The 9,159-nt window shown below is 35.7% G+C and overlaps 1 long non-coding RNA gene across 1 annotated transcript; it reads right to left on the bottom strand.

Moving 5' to 3' along the window:
- Positions 1-2,840: 2,840 nt before the first annotated feature.
- Positions 2,841-8,575, bottom strand: LOC108317599. The gene is made up of 3 exons (XR_001830819.2): positions 8,491-8,575; positions 5,998-5,999; positions 2,841-2,933 (listed from the first exon to the last, which is right to left on the bottom strand). It is a non-coding gene; the product is annotated as an uncharacterized LOC108317599 (long non-coding RNA).
- Positions 8,576-9,159: the final 584 nt, after the last annotated feature.

Below are 9,159 nucleotides of genomic sequence, written 5' to 3'. Positions count from 1 at the left end.
GGTCAAGAAAATAGCTCTTGCCTTGCCACGTCTAAGGTCAATTAATAGGCTCTTGCCTTGCCATGTCTAAGGTCAACCAATAGGCTCATGCCTTGCCACATCTAAGGTCAATCAGATGGCTCACGCCTTGCCATGTCTAAGGTCAACCAGATGGCTTACGCCTTGCCATGTTTAAGGTCGAACAGTAAGTCTCTCACCTTGCCATATCTAAGATCAAGCATATGGCTCTCACCTTGCCATGTCTAAGGTTGAGTAGATGGCTCTCACTTTGCCATGTCTAACTTCAACCAGATGGCTCTCACCTTGCCATGGCTAAGGTTGACCAGATGGCTCTTGCCTTGCCATGTCTAAGGTTGAGCAGATGGCTCTAGCCTTGCCATGTCTAAGGTCAACCAGTAGGCTCTTGCCTTGCCATGTCTAAGGTTGACAAGATGGTTCTCGCCTTGCCATGTCTAAGGTCAATCAAATGGCTCTCGCCTTGCCACGTCTAAGGCCGACCAGATGGCTTTTGTCTTCCTATGTCTAAGGTCGACCAGATTGTTCTCAACTTGTTCTATCTAAGGTCACAGACCTATAAAACAATAACATGGTGAAAAGAAAACATGGTATATAGGCAACAAGTAGCATGATGAATGGAATAGTACCTCACATCTTAATATTAATGTTAAATGTTAATGGTCTAAATGCTCTGCTTAAAATATATAGAATTGTAGAATGGATAAGAATTCAACAACCATCTGCTGCCTTTAAGAAATTCCCCTAACGCATAAGGACTCACATAACAGGGTAAAGTGGTGAAGAAAAAGCATTCCATACAAATGGAGACCAAAAGTAAGCAGGAGTAGCTGTTCTTATATCAGACAGAAAAATCTTTAAAGCAACAGCAGTTAAAAAGATGAAGAAGAATGTTGATATAATGATAAAAAGCCTTGTCCAACAGAAAAATATCACAATCCTAAATATATGGACCTAACATTAGAGCTCCCAAAGTTATAAAACAATTACTACTAGACCTATGAAATGAGATAGACAGCAACAGAGTAATACTCCAATGACGGCACTAGACAGGCCATCAAGACAGAAAGTTGATAAAGAAACAATGGATTTAAACTATATCCTGGAAAAATGCACTTAACAGATATTTACAGAGCATTCTACCTAACAAGTGCAGAATATACATTCTATTCATCAGTGCATGGAACTTTCTCCAAGATAGATCATATGATAGGCCACAAAACAAGTCTCAATAAATTTAAGAAAGCTAAAACTATATCAAGTACTCTCACAGACCACAGTGGAATAAAATTGGAAATCAACTCCAAAAGGAACCTTAAAACCATGCAAATACAGGGAAATTAAATAATCTGCTCCTGAATGATAATTGGGTCAACACTGAAATCAAGAAGGAAATTTAAAAATTCTTCAACCTGAGCAATAATAGTGACACAACCTATCAAAACCTCTGGGATATAGCAAAGGCGGTGCTAAGAGGAAAGTTCAGAGCCCTAAATGCCTACATCAGAAAGTCTGAAAGAGCACAAGTAGACAATCTAAGGTCACACCTCAAGGAACTAGAAAAATAAGAACAAATCAAACCCAAACCAAGAAGAAGAAAGGAAATAACCAAGATCAGAGTGTATCAGAGCAGAACTAAATGAAATTGAAACAAACAAAAAATGTGAAAGATAAATGAAACAGCTGGTTCTTTGAAAAGATAAACAAAATTCATAGACCATTAGCAAGATTAATAAAGAAAAGAAGACAGAAATTCCAAATACACTCAATTAGAAAAGAAATGGAAGATATTACAAATGACACCACAGATATACAAAAGATCATTCAAGGCTACTATGAATACCTTTATGCACATAAAGTAGAAAATAAAGAAGACGGATATATTCCTGGACAGACACAACCCTCCTAGCTAAATAAAACAGAAATAAATACCCTGAACGGCCAATAATATGCAGCAAGATTAAAATAGTAATAAAAAAATTACCAACAAAAATTTACAGGACCAGATGGATTCACAGTTGAATTCTACCAGACATTCAAAGAAGAACTGGTACCAATCCTATTGACATTATTCCACAAGATAGAGAAAGTGGGACTCCTACCTAAATCATTCTACGAAGCCAGTATCACCCTAATACAAAAACCAGGAAAGTACATAACAAAAAAAGAAAACTGGCCAGGCACAGTGACTCACACCTGTAATCCCAGCACTTTGGGAGGCCGAGGCAGGTAGATCAAGAAGTCAGGTCTGGCCAAGATGGTAAAACCCCATCTCTACTAAAAATACAAAAATCAGCTGGGCATGGTAGCATACACCTGTAATCCCAGCTACTCAGGAGGCTGAGGGAGAGAATTGCTTAAACCTGGGAGGGGGAGGTTGCAGTGACTGCACTCCAGCCTGGGTGACAGATTGAGACTCTGTCTCAAAACACACACACACACACACACACACACACACACACACACACACACACACAGAAAAGAAAAGAAAAGAAAAGAAAGAAAAGAAAAGAAAAAGAAAGACCAACATCCCTGATGAACATAGATGTAAAAATCCTTAACAAAATATTAGCCAACCATATCCAACAACATATGAAAAAGATAATCCACCATGATCAAGTGAGTTTCATACCAGGGATGCAGGAATGGTTTAACATATACAAATCAATAAATGTGATACAGCACATAAGGATAATTAAAAACAAAAATCACATGATCATCTAAATAGATGCAGAAAAAGCACTGGACAAAATCCAGCATATCTTTATGATTGAAACCCTCAGCAAAATTGACATACAAGGGACATACCTCAATGCAATAAAAGTGATCTATGAACAAAGCCACAGCCAACATTATGTTGAATGAGGAAAGCTGAAAGGATTGCCTCTGAGAACTGGAACAAGACAAGGATGCTCACTCTTACCACTGCTATTCAGCCTAGTACTGGAAGTCCTATCCAGAGCAATCAGACAAGAGAAAAAAACAAAGGGTATCCATATCAGTAAAGAGGAAGTCAAAGTGACATTGCTTGCTGATTATATAATTGTATACCTAGAAAACCCTGAAGACTCCTCCAAAAAGCTCCTAGAATTGATAAATGAATTCAGCAAAGTTTCAGGATACAAAATCAATGTACACAAATCAATACCAACTTTTCTGAATTCATTTATTAGTTCTAGGAGCTTTTTGGATGAGTCTTTAGGGTTTTCTAGGTATATGATCACATCATCAAGGCAAGGCAAGAGCCATCTGGTAGACCTTAGACATGGGTAGGTGAGGGCCATCTGGTTGACCTTAGACATGGCAAGGCGAGAGCCTTCTGGTAGACCTTAGACATGTGAAGGCAAGAGCCATCTTGTCGACCTTATATGTGGCAAGGCAAGAGCCATTTAGTTGACCTTAGACATGGAAAGGCAATAGCCATCTGGCCAACCTTAGACATGGCATGGTGAGAGACATCTGGTCCACCATAGACATGGGAAGGTGATAGCCATCTGTTCCTCCTTAGAAACGGGAAGTGAGAGCCATCTGATTGACCTTAGACATGGGAAGGCAAGAGCCATCTGATCAACCTTGGACATAGAAAGGTGAGAGCTATCTGGTTGACCTTACTTAGAACAAGGCAAAGTCATCTAGCTGACCTTAGACATAGGAAGGCAAGTTCCATCTGGTTAATCTTAGAACATTTGGTCAACCTTAGACGTTGCAAATTCAGCCAAGCTTCAGGATATAAAATCAATATACACAAATCAGTAGCTCTACTATATACCAACAGTGACCAAGCTGAGAATCAAATAAAAAATTCAACCCCTTTTATAACAGCTGCAAAAAATAATAATAATACTTAAAAATATACCTAACCAAGGTATATTTACAAGGAAAACTACAAAACACTGCTGAAATAAGTCATAGATGACAAACAAATGGAAACACATCCCATGTGAATGGATAGATAGAATCAATATTGTGAAAATAACCATACTGCCAAAAGCCATCTATAAATTAATGTAATTTCCTTAAAAATACCACCATCATTTTTCCAAGAACTGGAAAAAACAATCCTAAAATTTGTATGAGAACAACAACAACAAAAAGCCCATACAGTCAAAGCAAGACTAAGCAAAAAGAACAAATTGGGAGGCATCACATTACCTGATTTCAAACCATACTATAAGGCCATAGTCACCAAAACAGTACGGTACTTGTATAAAAATAGGCACATAGAACAACAGAACAAATAGATAATCCAGAAATAAAGCAAAATACTTACAGTCAACTGTTCTTCAACAAAGCAAACAAAAATATAAAGTGGGGAAAGGACACCCTATTCAACAAATGGTGCTGGTATAACTGGCAAGCCACATGTAGGAGAGTGAACCTGATCCCCATCTCTCACCTTATACAAAAAATCAACTCAAGATGGATCAAGGACTTAACTCTAAGACCTGAAACTATAAAAATTCTAGAAGATAACATCAGAAAACCAGTTCTAGATATTGGGTTAGGCAAGTACTTCATGACCAAGAACCCAAAATCAAATGCAACAGAAATAAAGATAAACAGTTGAGACTTAATTAAACTAGAGAGAACTTACCCAGCAAAAGGGGTAAACAGTTGAGACTTAATTAAACTAGAGAGAACTTACCCAGCAAAAGGGACAGTCAGCAGAGTAAACAGACCACCCGCAGAGTGGGAGAAAATCTTTCACAATCTAACCATCTGACAAAGGACCAATATACAGAAATCTACAATGAGCTTAAAAAAATTAGCAAGAAAAAAAATACAAACAATCCCACAAAAAAGTGGACTAAGGACATGAATAGACAATTCTCAAAAAAAGATAAACAAATGGCCAACATACATATGAAAAAATGCTCAACATGACTAATGATCGGGGAAACACAAATGAAAACCAGAATGCAGTACCACCTTACTCCTGTAAGAATGGCCATAGTAGAAAAATCAAATAATAATACATGTTGACACGGATTCAGTGAAAAGGGAATAATTCTACACTACTGGTGGGAATCTAAACTAGGACAACCACTATGGAAAACAGTTTGGAGATTTCTTAAAGAACTAAAAGTAGAACTATCATTTGATCCAGTAATCCCACTACTGGATATCTACCCAGAGGAAAAGAAGTCACTTACAAAAAAGATTTTGCACACACATGTTTATAGCAGCACAATTTGCAATTGTGAAATGTGGAACCAACCAAAATGCATATCCAATGAGTGGATAAAGAAATTGTGGTATAAATATATAATGGAACACTACTCAGCTGCAAAAAAGAATGGAGTAATGGCATTTGCAGCAACCTTCATGGGACTGAAGACTATTATTCTAAGTAAGGTAATTCAGAAATGAAAAACCAAACATCATATACTCTCACTCATAAGTGGGAACTAAGCTATGAGGATGCTAAGGCTTAAGAATGACACAATAAACTTTGGGGACTTGGGGGAAAGGGTGAGAAGGTGAGGGGTAAAAGGCCACAAATTGGATTCAGTTTACTGTTCAGGTGATGGGTGCAACAAAATCTCACAAAACACCATTAAAGAACTTATGTAACCAAATACCACCTGTTCCCCAGAAACCTATGGCAATAAAAAAAATTAAAAATAAAGAAATATAAAAACAGTACAGCATGTGGTTGAGTCTCCAGAGAAATAGATATCATATAGAAAAGACAATCATAACTTTTGGAAATTAAAGACACACTTAGAGAAATGCAAAATACACTGGAAAGTTTCAAGAACAGAATTCAAACAAATAGAAGAAAGAAATTCAGAGCTTGAAGACAAGGATTTCAAAATAACCTTACCTGACAAAGACAAAGAAAAAAGAATTAAATAGACAAACCTCCAAGAAATGTGAAAATATGTTAAACAACCAAACATAAGAATGCTTGCTGTTCCTGAGGAAAGAGAGAAATCTAAAAGTTTGGAAAATGTATTTCAGAAAATAATCAAGGAAAACTTCTCTGGTCTTGCTAGAGATCTAGACATTCAAATATTAGAAGCTCCAAGAAAACCCTGGAAATTCATCCCCAAAAAACATCATCATGTAGGCACATAGTCATCAGGTTATCTAAAGTCAAGACAAAGGAAAAACAATTTTAAGAGTTGTGAAGCAAAAGCATCAGGTAACCTAAAAAGGAAAAGCAATGAGATTAACAGAAGATTTCTCATCAGAAACCCCAGAAGCCAGAAAAACTGGCATGCTATCTTTAGCCCCCTTAAACAAACAAACAAAAAAATTATCAGCCAAAAATTTTATATTCAGTGAAACTAAGCTTCATAAAGAGTGGTAAAATCTTTTTCAAACAAAAATATGAGAGAATTCACTGCTACCAAGTCAGCACTACAAGAAATGCTAAAAGGAGCTCTAAATCTTGAAATAAAACCTCAACAGACACCAAAATAAAATCTCCTTAAAGCAGAAATCTCACAGGGCCTATAAAACAATATCACAATCAAAAAAACCCAAGGTGTTCAGGCAACAACTAGTATGATAAATAGATTAGTTCCTCACAAGTCAATACTAACATTGAATGTAAATGGCCTAAATGCTCCACTTATAAGACACAGAATGGCAGAATGGATAAAAATCTACCAACAATTTCCTGTCTTCAGGAGACTCATCTAACACGTAAGGACTCATATAAACTTAAGGTAAAGGAGTAGAAAAATATATTCCATGTAAATAAAAACAAAAGGCAAGCAGGAATAGCTATTCTTATATCAGACAAAACAGGCTTTAAAGGAACAACAGTAAAAAACAAAAAGGCAAAAAGGGACATTTTATGATGAAAGATTCATCCAACTGGAAAATATCACATTCCTAAATGTACATGCACTTAACACTGGAATTCCCAAATTTATAAAATAATTACTACTAGACTTAAGAAACAAAATACATTGAAATACAATAATGGTGGGAGATTTCAGTCCTCCACTGACAGCACTAGACAGGTCATCAGGACAGAAAGTTGATAAAGAAACAATGGACTTAAACTATACACTGAAACAAATGGACTTAACAGATATTTGCAGAACATTCTACCTAACAAATGCAGAATATACATTCTTTTCATCAGCACATGGAATATTCTTCAAGATAAAACATATATATGATAGGCCACAAAGCAAGTCTCAATAAATTTAAGAAACCTGAAATTATATCAAGTAGTCTCTCAGACCACAGTGGAATAAAACTGGAAATTAATTCCAAAAATAACTGTCAAAACTATATAAATACATGAAAACTAAATAATGTGCTCCTGAAAGATCTTTGAACAATAAAATCAAGAGAGAAATTTAAAAATTGTTTTAATTGAACTATAATACTGACATAACCTATCAAAACCTCTGGGATACAGCAAAGGTGGTGCCAAAAGGAAAGTTCATGGTATTAAATGCCTATATCAAAATGTCTGAAATAGCACAAACAGACAATCTAAGCTAACACCTCAAGGAACTAGAGAAACAAGAACAAACCAAAAGCAAATCCAGCAGAAGAAAAGAAATAACTAATATCAGAGAAGAACTCAATGATTGAAACAAAACAAAACAAAATAACAAAAAAAAAACAGATGAAACAAAAACTGGTTATTTGAAAAGATAAACAAACTCAATAGACCATTAGTGAGCATAACAAAGAAAAGAAGGAAGAAGATAAGCTCAATTAGAAAAGAAATGAAAGATTTATGACCAATAACAGAAATCACTCAAAGCTACTATGAACACCTTTATGCACACAAACTAGAGAACCTACAGGAGATGCATAAATTCCTGGAAATATACAACACTCCTAGATTAAACCAGGAGGAAATAAAAACTCTGAACAGACCAATAACAAGTGGTGAGATTGAAACAGAAATTTTAAAATTGCCAACAAAAAACGTCCAGGACCAAATGGATTCACAGTTGAAATCTATCAGACATTCAAAGAAGAACAGGTACTAAACCTACTGAAAGTATTCCAAAAGATAAAGAGGGACTCCTCCCTAAATTATTCTATGAGGCTACCATCACCATAATACCAAAAACAGGAAAAGACATACCAAAAAAGGAAACTACAGACTGATATCCCTGATTAATATAGATGCAGAAATCCTCAACAAAATACTAGCTAACTGAATCCATCAGCATATCAAAGAGATAATACACCATGATCAAGTGGGTTTCATATCAGTGATGCAGGATTGGTTTACCTTATGCAGGTCAAAAACTGTGATACACCACATGAAGAAAAATCACACGATCATCTCAATAGAGGCAGAAAAAGCATTTGACAAAATACAGCATACCTTTATGATTAAAAACCTTAGCAAAATCAGTATAGAAGGGACTTACCTTAAGGTAATAAATGCCATCTATGAAAAACCCACAGCCAACATTGTACTGAGTGGGGAAATGTTGAAATCATTCCCCCTGAGAATTAGAGCAAGACAATGATTCCAATTTTTACCACTTCTATTCAACATAGTACTGGAAGTCCTAGCCAGAGCAATCAGACAAGAGAAAAAAACAAAGGGCATCCATATCAGTAAAGAGGAAGTCAAACTGTTGCTATATATGCTATGATCATGTACCTAGAAACCCTAAAGATTCATCCAAACATCTCCTAGATATCATAAATGAAAACAGTAAAGTTTCAGGATACAAAACAAGTGTACACAAATCAGTATCACTGCTCCACACCAACAGTGACCAAGCTGAGAATCAAATAAAGAACTCAATCTCTTTTACAACAGCTGCAATAATAATAATAATAAATAAAATACATAGGACTATACCTAACCAAGATGAAAGACCTCTACAAGGAAAACTACAAAACACTGCCAAAAGAAATTATAGATGACACCAAAAAATGGAAACATATCCCATGTCCTTGGATGTATATAATCAATATTGTAAAAATAACTATACTGCCAAAAAACATTTATAAACTTAATGAAATTCCCATCGAAATACCATCATCATTCTTCATAGAACTAAAAAAAGTATTAAAATTCATAAAGAACCAAAAATGAGTCCACATAACTAAAACCAGACTAAGAAAAAACAACAAATCTGGAGGCATCACATTACCCAACTTCAAACCATACTACAAGGTTATAGTTACCAAAACAGCATG

Source organism: Cebus imitator, unplaced genomic scaffold, assembly GCF_001604975.1.
Source record: "Cebus imitator isolate Cc_AM_T3 unplaced genomic scaffold, Cebus_imitator-1.0 Scaffold204, whole genome shotgun sequence".
In the NCBI taxonomy this organism is placed as follows: Eukaryota; Metazoa; Chordata; class Mammalia; order Primates; family Cebidae; genus Cebus; species Cebus imitator.
Note: the sequence above shows the minus strand (reverse complement) of the source record. Positions and strands in the feature narration are given on the sequence as shown.